This window comes from Eptatretus burgeri, chromosome 3, assembly GCF_056783735.1.
Source record: "Eptatretus burgeri isolate ZD-2024b chromosome 3, Ebu_testis_v1, whole genome shotgun sequence".
In the NCBI taxonomy this organism is placed as follows: Eukaryota; Metazoa; Chordata; class Myxini; order Myxiniformes; family Myxinidae; genus Eptatretus; species Eptatretus burgeri.
The window spans coordinates 29,407,183-29,429,734 of NC_140963.1; the positions used below are offsets into that span (position 1 = coordinate 29,407,183).

A 22,552-nucleotide genomic window follows, 5' to 3' on the forward strand; every position below is an offset into this window, starting at 1 on the left:
CTTCCACCTTTGGAACACAAGCCTGAGGATGGCAAAAAGTGTCTTTCTCTTTCTCTTTCTCTTTCTCTTTCTCTCTCCCCCCCTTCCGCCCATTGGTTTTGGGTGAAAAGCAGAATTTGAATCGTTCACACCCTATTTGTCTCCATCCCTCGCACACTCATGGTGATAATGATGATGATGATATGGTGGCTTTGTTTAGTTGCTTGTTTCCATGAGTCCAGTGCTTGTTTTGCTGGGATTTGAGGTGTGTGTGTGTGTGTGTGTGTGTGTGTGTGTGTGTGTGTGTGTGTGTGTGTGTGTGTGTGTGTGTGTGTGTGTGTGTGTGTGTGTGTGTGTGTGTGTGTGTGTGTGTGTGTGTGTGTGTGTGTGTGTGTGTATCGTTTTGACTAGGTAGAGGAGTTTATGTTTGTTTCATTGTTGTTTTTGCCCAACATTCACTCACTGGGAGTGTTCACAAACCTTGACATCATTGAGCAATTGTGTATTTTGCTTGCTTTCTGAAGAAATTGTTTGATGGCCTTTGTTCCATGCAGCTTTCCAGTACCTGGATTCTTATTCTTCCACCTGTACAGTACATCTGCTTTCTTAATGATTATTCTCTTTTTTTTTGTTGCAATGGCCAGGACAAAATGTATTGACTGATGTGGGTTTTGGTTACGTTTTGAAAAAAGCAAAACCATGGCACAATTTTTGATTTTTTTGTTTTTGTTTTTGTTCGTGAAGCGTCGTGGGCTGAGCCACAGGGTTTGCCTGTGAGTAAATTTAGTTGTTTGGAAATGCATTGTACTTGTGAAGAACAAAGTGAACAATGATTTTTCTGCAAGGAGGAATTGCTCTTGCTCACTTTGTAGAGTACAGCAGCTTGTAACTATTTAGTCACGTGGTTTGCCTTGTGCTTCCTGTGGACTGAATGGTGGCCCTGCTGCTGTTCGTGAGGTTATGTTGGACTCGAATGGCCTTGAAGATCCATCAGGTTACCTTTTACCGGGGTGCATTAGATGTTTTTTGCAATGTCTTGCACAAGTCAGTCTCTCCCTCTCCCTCTCCCTCTCCCTCTCCCTCTCCCTGTCCGTGTCCGTGTCCGTGTCCGTGTCTGTGTCTGTGTCCCATTGAGTTTATTGGTCGATCTCTTTCTTCGTGAGAAGACCTTGCTCAGGGACCTAGCAAAGTTGGGAATGGAGAGTGGACTTTGATGCTGATTTATAGGGTATACACCAGGTCTCTTTAAAGCTTAACCAACGCACTTTTAGCTTTGTACTTTCAACGGACTTTGTACTGTTGTAAACGAGACTGTTGTATTTGTTTATGATCCCTGCTTTGATAATTTTTGATTTTGTTGGGAAACTTCAAAACAATGCAACTTTCAATATCTGAGTGTTGGAGGAAAATTTAGAGAAGGATGAACGGATGGAACAAAAAACAAAACTGAAAGCATTGGAGGTAGTTGTCATTTTCATTTAACCATTTTACTCTGTTACTAACCTCATCCAGTTTACTGGCTGGGTGTTGTAAAAAGCTAATAAACCCACTTTGATTTGTAACTTGCATAACATTCACAAAAAAAAAAATCATAACTATGTGGCACAGGTGCACTAGCCTTAGAAGCAGGAGAGTAGCTTGACTTCTTACCTTTACCTGTACAGCTATTAGACATTGATAAAGCGGTTATTGTTGGCTGCCTGAATTTATTTTTTGTTTTGTGTTTATTCCACTTCTTTGTAGTAATTGATTTCTTGTGCTTGTGTATTTTTGTGTATTGACAAGTTATCTATCATTTTAATTGTTGGTGACATTGTGAACCATTCTGATGGTAAAATTCATTCTGCACTCTTCGATACCGTTTCTAACACTTTTCGTCATGAGTAATGAGAGATTCCTACTTGCTGTAATTTTCTTTGAATTGTTTGTGCATTTTAGGGGAATATCAACACTGGTTGGTTGTTTTGTATTCTTTAAATTGTTTTTTTTTCCACTAATTTACAAGTTAGTTAAAGTATGTTTGTGCTGGAATTTCCATCAATTCATAGCTATTTGTAATGTGTGAGTAAAACTAATGAAACTGGATGAACAAACCTTCAGTCACATGAACTCTTCAAAAAAATATATATTTTTTTGTTTCTTTCTTTTGTTTTATTTTTTATTGAGTTGTGTTTGCGTACAGCATATTGTGACCAAATGGGTGCTTTTAAAAGAAGAAGAAGAAAAAAAAAACTGCCTTAACTTTATGTTTTTAATAAAAGTTTTTCATTTATTATTGTTATTATTTTAAAGAATGGAATATTTGTCTTTTTATGTTGGCAATTTATTTAACTAAGATTCGAAGAGGTGTCTGCTGAAATGGAGCAGCATTGGCCATTGAAAATGGCTTTTTTCATCTTGATACCATGTGTCAAAAAATCTTTTCAGCAAGCAGCAGTTTTCTGTTAAATGGGAAAAGCAATCAGACACTTGTTTTTAATTGATTTGAAATATTTACATCAAGTGAATTGTAAAGGATTCTCTCTAATGAACTGGAGATGGTAAATGTTATCGCCTTCCACTTGCGAAGCTCTTGTGTTGCCCTCCAAAAAACTAAGATTTTACTTTGATTGTGTTGTGCACAATCTGCAGTTGTAATTATTATGAATCAAGTATTTTTAGGTTTTCTTTTTCCAACTTCGTCGAAGCATTTGCTGAGCTGGTAAATGTTAGACACCTGTCTTTTACGTTTGTTTTTGATGCATCTTTAGAGGCTGTGTGATGTTTGTAAGCAACATTTGTTTTTGGTTTTTTTTTCGTCCAACTAAAGAAAGCTGTTTGGAGATTAAATTTTAGTGGAACTTGTTAGAAGTAGTGTAAACTATTATCAAGGTGCTTAAATTAGCAATACCCCAAAAACAAAGATTTTTAAAAAATGGAAAAGCTTTCAGCTCTGACTTTAAAAACATTTCAAGGAATAAATGTTGAGGCAGAGTTCTGAAATTGATGATCTTGCTTTGAAAAAGGCTTGAATATTTACAATTCCATGATGTTAGAGAGCAGCAAGTTTACTCGCATAATTGTATAAAAACAACTTGTAATATGTAATAATTCTCAAGTGAATAGAAGCTGGACCTGATATAAAAAAGTCATTTTTCACTTTGCAGATCAATTTTGTGACCTTAACATCAATGTGATGGCAATACAAACGTGTCATCAAGCGTGATATTTATTTTTATTAATTGATGCGGTTTATTATAATCGCCTTTTTTTTTTTTGTGAATCGGTCTCAAGTGTGAATGCCCTTTATTTTTTATTTTTTTTGTTTTCATGTTTTACCTATTTCCCCAATTGTTCAAACATTTTGCTCTAATTGGGAAGTGAAGAGGCTTTGTGTAGAACTGATTATTGATCTTTATTATTATTTTTCTTTATGAAATTTCCAAATGATTGTTGACTTTGTAAAAATACAAACTCTTGTTTCCTCAGCCATTTGTTGCTAGGCGTTTTGCTTGTTTTTCTGGTTGTCATGTTTGTATTGGTCGGTTTTGGTTTTTGGCCAATTAAATGATTTATAGCTTTTGGGTTTCAGTTGGTAAATTTGGCTTATTGTATGAATATCTTTTTGTTTTGTTTTTAAATCGAGTATCTGTAAACCGGTTTTCAAGAGCATTCTGGAACAGATATCTTCAAACCTGCAATTTCATGAGCAATTTTCATCCATGCCATTTCTATTTTATAGGGATTTTCAGGAGAAATGTAAGTTTATGTGGGAGAAAGGAATGTTTAAAGTCATGCAGCAGTACATGTCTGTTATATATTTATGAGAAATGCTTGCATTGGGTTGATTTGGGGACATCCAAGGAATTAGCTTATTATAGAAAATTTTGATAATTAGAAAAATTAGAAAATCACCCCTTCTGGATAATGGTGAGATCATTGCTTCGTTTGTAAGGGGAAATTGGAGTCACAATAACAGTTTTTAATTTAAAATTTTTTTTTTAGCCCAAGCTTGCCTTCAGAGAATCTTGCATGCTCTGAATTAGTTGTATTTTCTAGGTATTTTTCTGCCTCAGTATGTATATTTATCTTGAAAGTGGAAAGTATAGGAGAAGGCCAGAATTCATTCAGAACGACCTCCAGAAAGTCGCGAAGGGAATGGGACTCGACCACATGTCGGGCAGGCACGTCATTCCATCCCGAAGGTTGTTGAGCCAAATTAATTTCCTGATGATCTCTTGGTGACATGGCAATTCAAATAAGATTGGCTTGACTTCTTGTATCCATTAGAATACAAATCTTAATGCTGCTACCCTGAGCTAGATTTGAACCCACAATCTCAATACCTAAGAAGGGGAACCTCACATTGAGATGTGACAACTGGCATGGAATTGGCTTGCTAGATGTAGTGAGAAAGCTGTTTGTAAAGATTATTAAAAGGAGGTTTCAGAAAGTGGTGGAGGAGGAGGAGGGTTTGGCTTTCATTGTGGAAGAGGGTGTGTGGACATGATCTGTGTAAGGCAATTTGTGGAGAAGGCAAGAGAACATGACACCAAAATACACATGCTTTTTGTGGACCTTCAAAAAAAAAAGCAATGACTGTTCCTCATCAAGCTCTTTGGTGCTCCAGACTCAGAGGTATGGTGTCCCTCCTTGAATGGTAAAAACTATTCAATCTCTGCATGATGGAATGAAGGCTGAAGTCACAGTTGATGGCAATGTCAATGCTAAAGATTTGCATTCAAGAATGGCTTGTGCCAGAGCTTTGCAATTGCCCCTAACCCTTTTTAATTTTTATTTCAATTTGGTGATTGAGAGCTGGAGGAAATGATGCCATCCCTTTTGGGTAAATGTGCTGTACAAATGTATTGCAAGATTAGTGGGTGAAAAAGACGAGAAGACTTGCATGCAACACTGAAAACGGTGACGTAATTTCCGTTTTCTGATGCATTTGCACTGGGTACCAATAGAAAGAGTATAGAGAGAGCAGTACGTCGACTTGATGAGGTGATATCCGAGTGAGGGTTAAGCATGCTCGGATTGAAGATGTTGGGTGGCAAAACGTGAGGACAATTAGGATGCACAGCCAATATACAGTGCCTGTAGAAACTCTACACCCCCCCCCCTTTCAAAATTTTTACCTTTAGTTGCCTTTTAGCCTGGAATTAAGATGCATTAAATCACGTTTCCACCTTTATTTACACATCGGAACCCACAAATTCTGCAAATTTCAGAAAATTAATTAACAAGTGTCCACCACCCCCCTTATTATAGCAGTTTTAAATGAGCTCAGGTGTAACCAGTAACCTTCAAAATCACACACCATGTTAAATTGGAGTGATTTTGATCATTTCAGAATAAAATCAGCTGTTCCTGTAGGTTTCTTCTGCTGGGTAGTGAATTTCACAGCAAAGACTAAACCATGAGAACGAAGGAGCTATCAAAAGACCTCCGTGATAAAGTTTTGGAAAGGCACCGATCAAGGGATGGGTATGAAAATATTTCAAAGGCCTTGAATATCCAATGGAGCACTGTTAAGATGATCATTCAGTCGTGGAAGCGTATGGTTCAACCAAGACCCTGCTCAGATCAGACTGTCCCTCCAAACTGGATGACCAAGCAAGGAGGAGACTGATCAGCGAGGTCACCAAGAGGCCAATGCCAACTTTGAAAGTGGTAATGCCTTTATGGCAAAGACTGGTCACTGTGTGCGTGGGACAACAATACCCCAAGGACTGCACAAGTCTGGCCTGTATGGTAGGGTGGCAAGGTCAGATCAGGAATGGGAGTATGTGCCGAAGCAGTGCGTTGCTGCATCCACTTTCCGCCGGTACTCCAGGGGCTTCCGTCTGGCCATCCCCCAGGCGAATGCCTGGACCATCCCCATCTCCTTCAGATGCTGACCAACCTGCTGCAACCACGAGGCATGTGATTGGCCTCCTCTACTCCTGAAGCTCCCTCGCTGAATGAATCTGGTGAGCATGATCAACATCAGGAAAATGAGCCATATGTCCAGATAGCCGCAGCTGACACTCACGGACTATGCAGGTAATAAATGTCATTTGAGTCTGACTAGCAATATTCAAGGATTCTCCGAAGAGACATGGTACCAAAGGAATTAAGTCTCCGTCTGAGATCCCTGGTCAGAGTCCAAATCTCACATCCTTGAACCAAGACTGGAAGCACCAAGGACTTAGACTTGGACTTTCGTTGTCCTGCATAGATACCGACATCTCCACACCACATGATCCTGTGAATCCATGATTCCTCAGGCCTGACCCAGACGTTGATTGACTTCTGGCTCACAGCCAGCAGCGACATGAATATCATTGCCAAGGTAAGTGAATCTCTCTGTGACCTCAACATCCTCACCACAAGCAGGTACGGACAAGATAGCAGCATCCAAGATATAATTGAAAGCCTGGATCTTAGTTTTTGACCCAGGCAACCTGTAATCCCATCGACTTCAACTCCTCTTTCAGCACCTCGCGGGCCCCAAAAAGGATATCCAGAGTCTCTGCAAAGATGACTATCGTCTGTGAAATCAAGGTCAGAGATCTTGATATTCTCCAACAATGTACCGCAGCTTGGTCTCTCTGATATCCTCCACAAAATCCAGTCCATACAAGTGCTGAAGAGTGTGGGGGCCAAGACATACCCCCTGAAGATCCCCAGTAACAGCTGGAAATAAGTTGGAGATTGTGTCACCATATCTCACAGCACTTTCGACAGCAGAGTATTGTTCAGACATCAGATTGATCAGTCTTGATGCACCCCACGAAGACCAAGAATTCCCTAGAGGGCATCCTGATTCATTGAATAACAATTTGTAGAGATCAACTGGGCTGCAAGCAGCCCCTGCTGAAACTCTCGTCTGCGTTCGGTGAGGACCCAAAGAGCAAGGATGTGGTCAATAGTTGACTTCTTTGGTGTAAAACCTGACTGCTCTAGGCACTGGTGCTCAAGTAGATGGTGGCGAACCCTATCAATAATTATCTGAGAAAAGACCTTGCCCGGCACTGAGAGCAGCGTCATCCCTTGGTAGTTGTTGCATTCCTGGCGATTACCCTTCCCTTTTCAGAGGGACAACAAGGTCCTCTTCCAATCAGTTGGGATGATGTCTGTGTTCCAGGCAGAGCACAGAACTGCATGCAACGACACGAGTACATCATTATCACCAGCTTTGAGAAGTTCAGCATGGATGCCACAGATCCCAGGAGCTTTACTCCCATTTTATCCGGTTCACCTCAGCCTGTGTTTCCACAAACTAAGGTGGATCACATTTGATTGGAGGGTCGGCAATTGGGATAGTCACATCCCTGATATCCAACTCAACAGCTGGTGGATCAGCCTGGTACAGCCACTCAAACTAACGTCCCAGCGGGCCTCCTCTGTCAAGATCCCACCACCATCCGCTCTAACTGCAGTACACCGAGGGACGGGCTTGGAGGAACGCAATGCGCAAATTCTTCTGTTAGCAAGATGAGAATCACTTGACCACGGGTGATGCGCTACCCCCACAGATCCTCGCACAAAGGCCTCCTTGTCCACCCTCAGCATACGTACAGTTATACTCAACTCCCTGAAGAGCTCAGCTCTGCCATTAAGCCTGGCCTTGCGACTGGCCAGTGGTATCCAGTGTCCCTGGAGAGAAAAAAATCTTCTTCGCCCTACTGTGAGTTCCAAGACATCCACCAGCTACATCAAGGATGGTGGTCTTGAAGGCACTCCACAACTTTTCAGGATTTCCCAATGTACCCAGACCCCCCAAATTCCCACAGTGTGTTTGCAAACTCCTCAGCGACCCTCTCATCCTTGAACTTGCCAACATGCAGCCTTGGCTGGGGTAGTACCATTCTCCTGGATTGAAGCTGAAACTTCAGAGTTGCTACTTCAAGCCTCTGGTCGGTATTGAGCAACTGAGCACTCTGGTAGACCCTGCAGTTCTGGATCAAAATCCAGCATTCATCAATGAGCACATGGGCAGTCTCCTATGCCACACCACCAGCATTGGAATACCAAGTCCAGCGATGAGACTGTGGGTGCTGAAACCATGAACCAGCAACCCAAAGTCCATGACTTATTACAAAGTCAAGGAACTTGGTGCTATTCTTGTTCAAAGTTCCAGACCCATGGGGACCAACACATGTCTCATAACAATCCCTGTCAGTTCCAGTTGATACATTGAAGTCCCCCAAGATTAGAAGAGTATTTTGTCTGGGGCACTGATCAACCATAGCCTCCAGCCTGGTATGGAATGCGTCCTTCACGGTGAGATCACTCACCTCAGTCGGCGCATATACAGAGACCAGGGAAATGACACCCAAGGAGTGACGAATCCTTAGTCTCATAATATGCTTTTTGACCGGTGTTGTATACATTGACATTGGACACGGCTACAGTAACTCCTTTGGCATGGTAACAATCAGAGCAACCAGGCCAACAGTAGGTGTAACCACCCACCATGATCTCGCCACAATCCGGTCTCCGAACCTTAGAGAGTGCTGCAATAGCGATGTTCGAATGCTTGAGCTCAGATGATAACAGAGAGGTGATCATCCTCTTTTCGGGAAAGGACATTCCAGGCACCCACCTGAAGGGACCGCTGTATGGTTAAACCAAGGAGACCGCCGTCTGGTGGCAAGAAGGAAGCCCTTACTCAAAAATGCCCATGTTGAGTCCCCTTTGAGGTATGCAATAAACCACTCCTGAGATGCTGAAGCCATTTAGCAAAAAGTTTTTTTTGCCAAAAAAAAAAGGACAGCAATCTTCAAGTCATGCCACAGATTTTCTCTTGGATTTAGGTCGGAGCTCTGACTGGGCCACTCAAGAACATATATCTTTTTGTTCCTTAGCTACTCCAGTGTAGCTTTGGCTGTGTGCTTCGGGTCATTGTGATGTTCAAAGGTGAACTTCCATCACAATTTCAGCTTTCTTGCAGAGGGCAGTAGGTTTTCCTTGATGATTTTTTTTTGTATTTTGCTCCATCCATTTTTCCTTCGATCCTGACAAGTGCCCCAGTCCCTGCTGATGAGAAACATCCCCATCCCAACATGTGTCAACGATCGCGTAATGTGCATACGTCGAAAAATTTAAAGCATGGAAAATTTGTCTAACACCTCGGCGTACTACGACGTATGCCAGCGTACTACGACGTTTGCCAGCGTGCTCTTAACGTATACAAACTTACCCATAACGTATTCGAAGTGTGCCAGCGTTTTCGACAAATTTTGCATACGTCAGGCATACGCTGACAATCGTCAAGGTGTGACAGGGCCTTAACTTAGGGGGAAGACACTTATCCAACGAAGATATTCTAGTTTTGTATTTTAAATTAATTTTCTAAAATTTGTGGAATTTGTTTTTCTCTTGAAAGTTGTGGGTTTTGATGTGTAAGTAAAGGTGACAAAACTGATTAAATGCAATTTAATTTCAGGCTTTTCGGCAACAAAAGGTGAAAATTTTGAACCTGTAACCGGGTACAATGATCTTTCCCTGGAAACAAAAGCACTACTGTGTGTGTGTGTGTGTGTGTGTGTGTGTGTGTGTGTGTGTGTGTGTGTGTGTGTGTGTGTGTGTGTGTGTGTGTGTGTGTGTGTGTGTGTGTGTGTGTGTGTGTGTGTGTACTGTCGTATGGGGTTGTGACATGAACCAACAATAAATCAATCTCCAGGAAGATCAAGGCCTTTGAGGCCAGAAGGTGCCTCCGAGGCATAATAGGTATTGGCAAGACCAATAAAGTTTACATTAGTGGTGTCCCAGTTATGAGAGAGTATTTGAAGAAGGTGTTGCAAGATAATATTATTGCCAACAGAAGTCTTTCCTGGCTCGGTCATCTTGCCCAGATTCGAGACAACCACATCTCTTAGACTCTTACTTGGGTGGATGCCACAGCACTGCTCGGCACATGGAACGAAGCTGAGATGGAGAGACAGTGAGACAACATCTGAAGAAGTTTAAAATCGATTAATAAAATAGCTGGTTCCATGTTGCTCCGGAAAGAGATTCTTGGAGAACGGAATGCAAAGTGTTTCGGTGTCTGTAACAAGAGAGTGGAGATGGCCAATGACCGACAAACGAGTGCTCTTTCCAATTTCACATGCAATAAATGATGGATCCTTCAGAAAAAAAAAGATATTGCAATATATAAATGCTTGACAGCTCATCAGATGGGACAGGCCTGACAATTTTGCTGTCTGCCACTTGTGGTGGTGGGGGGGGGGGGGGAACGTGGTATCCGTAGGATAGCCTTGTTTCAAGGTGTGTGTGTTTGTTGGTGCCGACATACTTTTGCTCTCAAATATTGTTATAAATGTCTTTTCTGTTTTTTTCTATTTTTTTTTGGATACATAGTCGAGGCTTGTGGACGAGCTACTACTCTTATGCTGAATGGTTGTGAACTGTCTGGAGACAGCTTAGGTTTTGGATCTACCGGTGTAGACACGTGTCCATGGTTGTGGAGCCACCTTTTTGGAGAGGTTCTGGGCTGAAAGGGTCGAAACCTCTGAGGCATGGAGCTAGTCAATGACCCAGACGGACAGTTGGAAATCAGTTTCTTTAAAGGTTAATAAAGATCTCACTCTAGGGAAATAATTATTTTGAGGTTTGCAATTTAGGAAAAGTTTTAAAAAGTATTTTGGGTGTTGTACTTCAATTATTATAATATACAACATCCTTTAAATGTTAATAGATTAATTTAGGAATAGCTGTTACTGTTCAACAATAAATGATTGGATTTGTGAGAACAGACTTGCGAAAAAAAAACTGTTTCCACTTCACTCTACATTGTCAGTGCTTGCTCATCTAAGTGAGCATAATTTTGCATTCACATGTCAGTGAGTCATTGTGAATAGCATAAAATGATGAAAAAAACAAACAAAAAAATGTTCATTATCCATGAAAAGGAATCCTTTCATTTTACAGCAAAGTTCCCTGAGACTTCAATAGACTTTTACCATCACTTGACAAACCTGTAGCTCGGTCTTTGATTGTTGCCATTTGACTATCGGTGGGCCCTATTGGGCTGTAACCCGGTTGCCCGTAGCATCTATGTAGATTGAGCTGAATTTGACGGTAGTGACATTGCATTGGAACATAATTTGCCTGCTTTCCTGGTATTCAACAAGTCCAAGTATTTTTCAGCCTCAAAAAAGAGGGTCACCACAAGCACCTTCCAGGTAGTACTGTCGTGTGGATTTTAAGATGTTTTGGTGAGGATGACGTGTTTCCATTATGTGTTCTGATCGTTGCTTTCTAGTTCAAGGTAATCGATCCAGATTTTGTTGATCATAATGTCTTGGTAAGAAAGGCTTATCTTTTAACCTGAAATCATGCCAAAAGCATGATCCTGCAAACCCATGCACTTTGTGTTCATGTTAGATATGACACACAATTTCAAAATGGTTTTTATTCTTATTGAGCATTACAAGTTTTTACGCAGGAATTGTAAGGATCCAATTTCCCCACTGATCCAAAAAAAGTGCATTTATATATGTATATAATCACATGATATTTCAGACACTTCTAAACTTGATGGTGCATCAACCCTGCTTTCATTTTGTGGGAAACAGATGAGATGTCAACTACCTTTTTGCTATTTTTTGAAAAATCTCGATAGCTAGAATCACATATAAAGGGGGAAACATTAACATCACAGCAGAGCAGAGGTGAGAGTGAGATGAACAAGCTGCACATGAGATGAATGAAACACAGCAAGAAGAGGAAGGAAACAGAAAATGAACAAAACAAATGAAGAGAGGTGAGGGAGAGTGGTGAAATCACAATAACTTGGGAATGGGGTCATTTGGGGTGGAATATATCATAAGTATGGTTGGGGGATGATCTGAGTTAGTGGTGAACAGCTGTCTTATAGCCCAGGAGAGAAGAATGGGACTGAACATATTGAGGAAGTTTGCTTCAAAGGTGAGGGAAGAGGAGCAAATGAGTGGAAGTGAGCTTGGATATTGGGAGGTTAACAAGAAGGTGCTTGGTAGTAGATTGTGTGATCCCTGCAGAAACCTGTGAGGGACAGACAACTCTCTCTTTCCTGGAATCTGAAGAAAAGCGCAACTTGAATGCTCCAGTGACCATGTGTCGGGGTGGGGGGAATGATGCATGTACACTGCTGTGGGAAATTGATATGAACCAATCGGTTCACATCACCAGTGAATGCTTTGGGCCACAGAATCACAAACATCCCTGTCAGCAAGTGATTCAGAAATGCTGATTACCTGTTATAGAAGTTTCTCCTTGAATGTTTTAATGCCTTGGTGAGACTTTGTGTTCATTGTTGCATACAAGCATATAAAACCGTGTCACACAACTTTTATATCCTATATGTTGTTTTGATTTATGCATTGTCTTCTAAATATCCTTGTGATTAATGTTAAAAATAATAGAATTTTTTTGTGTTAAAGTATATTTTGTTTGTACAAAGTTATTATACCTTGTGAAATGTGTTGTGGAAGGACAGGGAGTACAAGCATTCAAGAATATAAAAGTTAAAATTGATTTGTTTTTACCCTTATTTTAAATCTTCGTTTTGGCAATGTGTACACTTTGGTTGGTAATGCCATCATACTCTGTTTTCCCCCTTTCTGAATTGACAACAGGAGTAGGTGGGGATCAAAGGGTAGGGTTCTGGGAAGTGAGGGCATGGGAAAGTGTGCCAAAGATTCTTACTTTAGAAAACTTTTTTTTTTGGATGTGTGTGTGTGTGTGTGTGTGTGTGTGTGTGTGTGTGTGTGTGTGTGCGCGTGTGTGTGTGTGGGGGTGTGTGTGTGTGTGTGTGTGTGGGTGTGTGTGTGTGTGTGTGTGTGTGTGTGTGTGTGTTTGTGTTTCTATATGTATGTATATATGATATTTGGATCAGTGTATTGTTGAATGCTGACAGCAAAATAAAGCCTTACTTTCAGCAACAATCATTTTAAAATCATTAGATTTTATTTTTTCAACAATAGAGAGCTTTTCCCATTCAATGCCAAATGCACTTTACGGAGGCTAACAGCTGCATTATAACGTTTTGATCACTTTTACTCGATTCATTTAGGGAGGCAACACCTGGTGGAATGGTACAGCGAAAACACACATCGAAATAGATTGCATGGAGAGCAAAGTGTGTTCTAATCATTGTAGTATCGAAAACGACGATACAGCGCACAGTGTCATTTTTGAAAATTCCAATTAAAAAAAAAAACCAACAAACAAAAAACACCTGTTGCTGATATTTGAACCAACAGCTGTTGGGTTTAATCGAGAACCTTGCTTGGACACTGTTCAAGATAGGAATGCAACAAGCAAACAGTACTTTAGGAATCACACTACCACACCACACCACACTACACCACACATCTTTGTGCCAAAATTATTCAGTTTTTATTTCAGTGCATTGAAAGAATATTGTTTTGTGTAAACCTGAATGACGGTCTACTAAGCCATGATATCTGGTGTTCGCAGATACTCTGTGCATTATCATCAGTCACAGTGCATGTCCTATGATGGGAATTGTGCATGCACTTTGTCTGATCAGAAGTTGCTGCACCCAAACTGCATTGCCATTCAAATGGAGATGTCTGACTTGTCTTTTTTCATTTAAGGGGTCTTGAGAGGAAGTTTACATTTCTCTTTTAAATCGATAAATGTTGGTGGCTATGTCAAGGCTATCGTCTGTAGAAAGAAATGTTGGTTTAAGTATCCCACTTAGATTTAAAAAAATTACAATTAATATAGGGCATATGCTGTCTTAACCTGCACATTTTCAGTCAACAAAAAAAAGTTTGTTCGTGCCCACATAGTTGACGTTTGTTTTGGCAAACATTTCCATTCAGATAAGATGGAGATTGTTACATGTAACAAAGATATTGCAAGCATCTGTGTGATGACTTTAATTTGGCAAAATAATTGCATGAAGCTTCATTGTTTTGTTTTTTGTTTTTTTTGACACGAGCAAGACATTTTTGGTGTTTCATGATGAGAAAAAGGCAACTTAAAAAAATTATAAATTAGTTGCTGGTTCATGTCATCGACTTAAACCTGGCAGATATTTCTTTAAACATTATTTTAAATTTGTTCTCGTGTGTGTGTGTATGTATATATCCATACATACATACACACATACATATACATATATATATATATATGTATGTATGTATGTGTGTATGTATATATATATACATACATCCACCCTTGGTAGTTTAATGTGGCTGACAAGTGTGCAATTTTTATGTTTTGTGTGTGTTGGCTAATTTTTGCTTTGTAAAATTTCTTTCAATTTTTTTTTTTTTTTTTTAAAGCTTTTGACATCCTTTGTTCCAATATTTATTCCCATTTGCTGGACTGTGATAAATTTGAAAAGATAGCTCTTATGTGACCATATCTTCCAAATGACCTTAAGAGTGTATCCAAAGTGTCTTGCTGGTTTTCCCCTTTGTTTCTTTTGGTTTTTAAAAGTTGTATCTTTAGGATACAAATCATTTTCACATATTCAACTTATTCCAATCGTGAAAATCATGATGTAGATGGCTATTGGTGGATATTTGGTAACTTGTCAAAACAGAATGTATAGAAAATTAGAGAGTAATTGACTGACAATTGCCCAGACAATAATTCAAATAAACCTTGCTCTTGACACTTTGTTTGAGTAACATGTATTGAAACTGCAACGGATAATGCAACATTCATCACACCCACTCCACTATTGTTTCCTCTGCCACTGAAGGTGAAGGAGGTTATGTTTTCACCCCTGTCTGTTTGTTTGCGTGCAGGATACCTCAAAAAGTTGTGGACAGATTCGGATGAAATTTTGTGGACAGGTTCGGTGTTTGACAAGGATGAACTGATTAGATTTTGGTGATCAGGATCCGGATCCGACTACAATAATTTTTTAAGTGATTCTTCACCATTGGGAGATTGGGCCAAAAACGATATATAGCACGATGTCTCAAAAAGTTGTGGACGGATTCGAATGAAACTTGGTGGACATGTTTGATGTGTGGCAAGGACAAATTGATTCGATTTTGGTGAAGATCTCGATCTGAATCTGTACACAAGAATTATTTAATTTTTAAAGTGATTCTTCACCATTGAGAGATAAGGCCAAAAACAATACAGTACTGTATAGCATGATATTTCAAAAATGTATTGGGCCTGATATGTTCTCGTGGATCAGGCATTACGTGGTGGAGGTATGCGCTCTACCAAGTGCTCTTCTAGTTTTAGTTGTAATCGTTCAAGTATTCACCTTTGTGTTCCACGTACCATGTACTGTCGTTTTAGGCGATTGTGTACCAAATGCAATTAATATGTTTAATGACACTGCAAGAAGGGTTTGATGCAGTTTAATATTTTGGATGAAGTAATACTACCATTATTTCGTTTGTACTATAAGACCACCATCAAAAATAATTGGATGTGAATTACAAGAATGCATTTGTTGGAAGTTTATCAACATTTTTTTTTTTATCTCTAGATTTTTAGATTGTGTGGATTTTTGTTTTTTTTCTTCCCTAATTATCGATGGTTAACTTTGTCGTTTTATCTTTTCCTCTCTTATGTTATCCTTGGTTTGTCATGGTAATGTACAAGTTATGTTTTCAGCTTTGATAAGCCACTTTGATATTCCTGATATTTGTTAAATTGTTTTATTGAATTGGCAGTGGATGCCAAATCTGTTTTATAATGTGGATAATAAACTCTCTAGTATCTTGCAGTCACTGGGTCTTGCAGCTTCAAGACCTAAAATGTTGAGTGTGGCCACAATTGAAGATGTGGGAAATTAATAATTTTATTGGCAAAATTATGTTTGAAGAAGAAAAAAAAAGAAAAAGCATATTCATCGAACATTCAATTTTGCACTTCTTGGGTTTCATGCTTTAGATGGCTGGAGAAAGAAGATAGGATAATCGTAAAGCCATGGGAAAGAATGGTGGATCAAAATTTCATTTTTTATTTTATTTTATTTCTTGCATCGCCAAATGTTCATTCATGGAGGAAACTTGGATCTGGTTCACGACAGCAGCAGTTACATTGAATCGCACTGACATTAGGAGATGATGGATAAACGAATATGACCCTCACCTTTTCTTCCCAGCATTATGAACTATCGGCTACTCAGATTGGAATACCAAACAGCCCAATCCTAAATGAAAACTGCTCTTGATTACAACTTCAACATAGTGCTCCTCTATAAATGTCATTGTGGAATTTAAAGAAATTTATAATTACAAACACTTATGGAAAACCCATCTTATTGGAAACAGACAGTGGAGTGGTTCAAACTACTACAAATCTTCTTTTGGTTTTTCACAAATCTCTTTATCCTTTGGAAATGCCCCGTTGAATGTGGTGAGAAAAGCGGCGCTTTTGTTGTGATGTCACTGGTATCGAGTACCCCAGGAAGTGATGGCACTTTCCTCAAACCGAGTGGCTGTGTTCTGTCTCGTCTAACAGTATCGTGCCATGCCGTCTGCTTCGATCATGTAAAAACTAGAGTGGCACTCAGTAGAGCGTATACCTCTGCCAGGCTGAAAACTTCACATTTTGCATCCCACTGGAAGGCTGGATTTGCAGCTGGACTTTAACCAAAATGGATTTTGGTTGTTCTTGTCACCCACCAAGTTTTGTCATCCATCCACAAAGTTTTGAAATATCATGCTGTATATCATTTTTGGCCCCATCTCTCAATGGTGACGAATCGCTTGAAAAATAAAAAAAATTCTCTGATCCGGATCTGGATCGTCACTAAAATCAAATTCATTGGTCCTTGCCACACCCCCAAACTGTCAACCCAGTTTTGTTCAAATCCATTCATAACTTTTTGAGATATCCTGCTCATATACAGACAAACAGGGGGTGAAAACATATCCACTGCCCACCTTTGGTGGCGGAGGTAAAGATTAACAACAACAACAACAACAAAAAAAATGTCTGTGGGTTTTTGTCATTAATCAACGATATACAGTGGTACGAAGTCTTAAACATTTGTCATTTACAGATGGTGTACAGTGTTTCACGCATGTTTGATGTACACAAGGCCCTCCGTATCAGGGAGGGTTAAATTCTTGGAAAACTTCACAAATGCAGAATTTGTGAATACGGATATCTTCGTTTAATGGCAAGAAGTGTTTTAGGTTCTCGGGTCAGACTGAACATGGGTGGAGGGGGGGGGGTGGTAAATGGTTAAGAACAATGATTAAAATAAACAAATTGCAGCACAGCATACAGAACAATGTTAATGTTTTTATTGACATATAATGATAATGATGCCCTGATGATTATGTGAGGACAATTGTCCTGGTGTTGCAAGGGAAGTCAGATGGGTGATTCTCGCCCACGGCAGTTGCACTCGCAGCCGGAGCTAGACTGTCTAACAATTCACTTTTTTGCTCAAAGGCATCACTTCCTTCTGTCTCTTTCCAGTGGAATCACCTTCCCCACTCATTTTACACTTGGAGGCTGTGATTAACAGTAATTATGAGTTCAAGATGCGCAGCAAGTTATTTGTGGTTCAGGAACCAAATGCATCTCTGCACAGCATTAACATCTGCACACTTTCCCCCTTATGTACCCGGTGTTGTTGGTTGGATGGGGGAAGGGCGGGGGGAGAAAGGGAGTTGCAAACTGACGAATACTGGAGGTTGATTACTCACAAATTGCAACACTTCCCATTTTTAGCTTATTTGGATTTGGAATTTCAGAAAGGTATCATCATCGTACACCGTCCATCTGTCTCCTATTTCGACTTCTCTGGCCAAATCGCTGGGCTGATCCAGCTGAAATCTGGCAGCAAGGTTCTGCTCCTGACTGGTAACAGGGATTGCCAATCGGCTCATTCCGGTCACGTGACTAAGTATGTCAAAATGGCGGACTTGGTAAATTCCTTCAAAAATTTTATTCTCCAGACCCACCAGTCAGAATGCTCCCAAGTTTGGGTTACAACATTAGGCCAGGATAGGGATGTTAAATTAGGAGATTCCTTCAAAAATCTTCTTCTCCAGACTCACCAGTCAGAATGCTCCCAAGTTTGGGTGACAACATTAGGCCAGGATAGGGATGTTAAATTGCACAGGCCATGCTGATCGCGTGACAGTGTCAAAATGGCGGATTTCATGACTTATTGGGAAAAAAAATTAGGAGTTTCCTTCAAAAATCTTCTTCTCCAGACCCACCAGTCAGAATGCGACCAAATTTGCATTACAATATCAGGCCAGGGCCCAGATAAGCTGCAGGTCCAGTGGTCCTATTTTTATGATTCTTTGGTATGACTCGGCCGGGGTTGCGACTGCCGATCTCCCAGACTCGGAGCGGACGTTCTAACCATTACACCACCATGTCTGGTTTCGAATCATAAAATCAGCCTTCTTAGCATTGCCACCGAAGGTGAAGAAGGTTATGTTTTCACCCCTTTTTGGCTGTTTGTTTGTTTTTCTTTGTTTTGTTTTGGTTTGTTTGTTTGTCTGTCCGTGTGCAGGATATCTCAAAAAGTTGTGGACAGTTTGGGTGTGTGACAAGGACAAACTGATTAGATTTTGGTGAATATCTGGATCTGGATACTAGAATTTTTAAGTGATTCTTCACCATTGAGAGATAGCGCCAAAAACTATATATATATATATATATATATATATCGAATGATATGATATTTAAAAAATGTATTTGGCCCAATATGTTCTTGTGGATCAGGAATTGTGTAACAGAGGTATGCGCTCTTCCAAGTGCCCTTCAAGTTCATCTCTGTATTAGTTTATTTTAATTGGCTCACATACTTGCAGTAAACCATCATTTTGGCATGTTTCAAAGAGGATGAAAAACTTCATTCCTTCCAATATTCACTTCGTTAAAAAAAAAACCCAACAATGTATGCCTGATTGATTATTAATTTAAGCATGAAAAGCTTGAAAGGTCCTGATTCAAATATGGTAAGGAAGTGTCAGACTTTTCTTTTTATGGAATTTTTTTTTTCCCCAATGAATATTTATGTCCTCCCTACCCCCCTCCACAAGAGTGAGAGTGAGACTGATGGAAGAATGAAGAATGTCTGAAGTAGGCTCACAGAAGTACACGAATACTTTATATAAAATGTCTGTAATTCTTTCATCCCCCCCCCCCCCACCATTTAAAATAGACTTGTGTACAAGTGAAAGTTGCTATAAGCAAGTTTCCCTCTTTTAATTGCTCATTTCTTTGTTGTATATTTGGTAAATATATTTGTCAATCCATTTTGAAATCGATTTTTCAGATTGTTTAACGAGTAAATTTTTTTTTTTTTTTTTTTTTTGCTGCTTGTGTCAAAAGAGACAAAAAAGTGGCTTCTTTACTATTTCTATTGTGTGAAAAATGTTCTGATTTCCAATTAGTTATCAACAGTTATCATTGTAAAAAGACAAGGTGAAGAGGGAGGGAAATGAATTTGTGCTTGTTTTTGTTTTTTGACTTGATGAAAGTGCTTTCTGCTGTATTATACCCATTCATGGTATTATTTAGAGTTTTTACACCGTCAGCTCCTGGCCTTTAAAAATGATCTGTATCAACTGTTGCTGTAGTTATTGGCTGTTGAACATCTGGTATTGTTATTGCTATCATCCATTCCTGTTGTATAAAAGTTTGGAAATATTTGAAAGATGGCAAGAAGAGAGAAGTGTTGTCAACCCTGGTGGTCTTGTTTACCACAGTGGGGGCAGTTGGGCCAGTTTTGCCTGGCCAAGCTTGCAGCCATTTTGAAAATGTGATGTGGTGTGGGTGAGAGGTCAATGTTTGTACATTGATGCTTGCCCACCTCCAGTGATGTAGGAAATGAGTTTGTGTATTATTTATTTTAATCTCACACTCAAGGCACGTTTTCCAACGTTGCAAAGAAAATCTTGCTCAGCAACAGCACTAAAATCTTGTTTTTCTTTTCCTGATTTGATTTGGTTTTGTCTTCTTTCTTTGTTTCTTGTTACTTTATTTATTTATTTATTTTTTATTTTTTGTTATCGAAAGAGCAAAAATGGTGAAAAGCAACTTTTCTTCAAGCTGTTCTTTTTCTTGTTTAAACGTTCTCTTGAAACCACTGAGCTGCTAAAAGTACTTGGTCTGTGTGCACGCGTTGTCCAATTTCAGTGAATATATAATAAATGGAGGTGTGTGCTTGCATATACTTTATTGTTGAGAAACTTTTTGCAGCTTAACTTGTCCTTTGTAACCTTTGCAATAATAATTTAACATGTTCCCAACTTTTGAATACATTTCAAAATGCATTTGGTAATCATTATCCTTTTCACTTCGCTGTTGTTTATCATTTACTTCAATTGCTAGACAACATCCAAGTAGATGGTGAGGATGTACAATTTGTTTTAGGGCAATGAGAAAAAGAAACTATATAGCTGTGGATTTGTAGGAATAATGTTTTGTGTTAACGATTGAGTAGAAAAGAGGTTTGATATGTAATATCCGTCGTGTCCTAACCTCGTTTTCCTTGCTCTCCTGCAATGACCTCCAGTGCACTGTGCTGATGTGCTTTTCTTTGTGCCTCTGTGATCTCTCTGCTGCAAGTCTGAGTGTTTTGAAGTGAATCACACAGCAAGTATGTGTTTTTGTGGTGGTGATTCATCGCACCTCACTGACATTGTGAGTGGTTCTCTGTGCATACCATCTTGTATACAAGGACTGTTCATGCCCTGCAAGGAAAACCATATTCCTTCCCAAACTGGGAAGTCATTTTCTGACTTCCTATTCTCAACGTTTAACTTGCCACAAGAGACTGGGGTGTTCTGTTTCTCTTTTACGATCACAGAGTCAAATTGTATTTTTTTTCTTTTTCTTTCTAAAGCCCTTTGTAGGTTTTCAATTGGGGGTTGAGGTTATGTTGGCGGAAGTGGGAATCGGGCCGTCTGTCTCGCCAAATCGACACAAGTATCCCCTTAAATACCGGGTTTGTTTATACTTATTTCCTGAATCGTATTGACCGTATTGTATTTCTCCCGGCAGTATCGGACTATGTAGTTGAATGAGTCTGTACTTTTTATTTATTTGATCACTGATGTGCATTGAATGTCTGACCAAAACAGTTTTTTTTTTTTTTACCCTACTGTATCATTGATGAACTCAAGCCAGGCCTCTTGGTCATAATTGTGGCATCGCATGATGATGGTATTTGCTGTAACGACAGCAAAACTTTTCATTTACATCAGATAAAGCAAGTTACATTTTCTACAAGTTTTTTGATTTGGGATAAATGCTGGTAGTACACTTGAATTGGGAAGTTTATTGGTGTGTGTGTGTTTTATATGTGTGTGTGTATATAGATATATATGTATATGTATGTATATGTATATGTATATATATATATATATATATATATATATATATATATATATATATATATATATATATATATATATATATATAATTTGTTAATATGAGGATGTAGTTGTTTTTCATTGATGATGAAAAAAAAATCATTTCCTTTGTTTTCTTTCTTTTTTTTTTTCCTTCTTATTCTTGTTTTCTCTGAAATCACTTCTTTGGGACATTTTACTCATTTGCTGAGCATAGTTATACAAGGAACTTCAATGTAGAACGATGCCATTCGGACCATTAAGCCTGCACGGTTAACATCTTGGTACTCCTCCATTTCCAAATCCTTCCAGATACCTATCCAACACTATTTTAAAACTATCCACTGACTCTACTGTCATTCCCCTCATAGGGCAATCATTGCCTGCATTCACCACTCTGAGTGAAAGAGCTCTGCCTTGCTACCATCCAAACTCTCCTCCTCTTCTCTACTCTTAAACTGTGCCGTGCCCCTTGTCCTATCATTAATCCTATTGCTGAACAAATATTCTGCTCTTATTTTATTTTTACCCTTCATTCTTCAAGAACGCTATCAGATCCTCTCACAATCACCTCAGCCTAATGTCTCTTTCAGAAGCTCCTCATAGCTTCGTCTAGCTAGGCCTGAGATCAACCTCGTTGCTCTATGCTGTACCCTTTATGGCAGCCATGCCCTTCCTTGGATGTAGTTGAGGAGCATTGTTATTTAATATCCTTCAAAAAATCCCTTCTGGAATCGCTTTATGATCGTGGGAAATGCCCACGTTACTGAAATCGTAGCTGACTGAAGAGGAGACTATTGAACAAGCATGCATATTTTGATTGGTATCGGCCCCGTGAATGTAATTATCAATCTTTTCATTTCTATCGTGACTCACTCCATAGGGAGTGACATACAGTCCAGTCTTGTATTGCCCTCACTGGTGAGGGTTTGATTCCCATAGCTGCTCAGAAACCTGTCGTAGACAGGAAATGGGGACCACTCGGTCTATTTGCCAATAGAAACACCAATATGGTGCCCCCAACGTCTTTCATAAGGTTGTGGGACCACCGCCATCACTCGACAAATGTGATCCCAATTTTAAATCTATTGTGGCTGTCTCATTTATTCTTATATTTTACGCATCTTAATTGCAAATCTGAAAACCATTTTTTCCAACTTGTATAACTCGAGCACCCTGTTTTGATAATGTGGATCTCGCTTGTCATTATGGGTGGTGATAATTTGAGCGTTGAACTGATTGATATAATTTTGGTTGAGTGATTGTTGAGGTAGGACTAT

General features: G+C 39.4%; 1 protein-coding gene across 4 annotated transcripts in view; it reads left to right on the plus strand.

The window, feature by feature from the left end:
- Positions 1-22,552, plus strand: part of LOC147029615 (insulin-like growth factor 2 mRNA-binding protein 3) — a 316,214-nt gene that overhangs the window by 1,955 nt on the left and 291,707 nt on the right. The window lies entirely within an intron of this gene.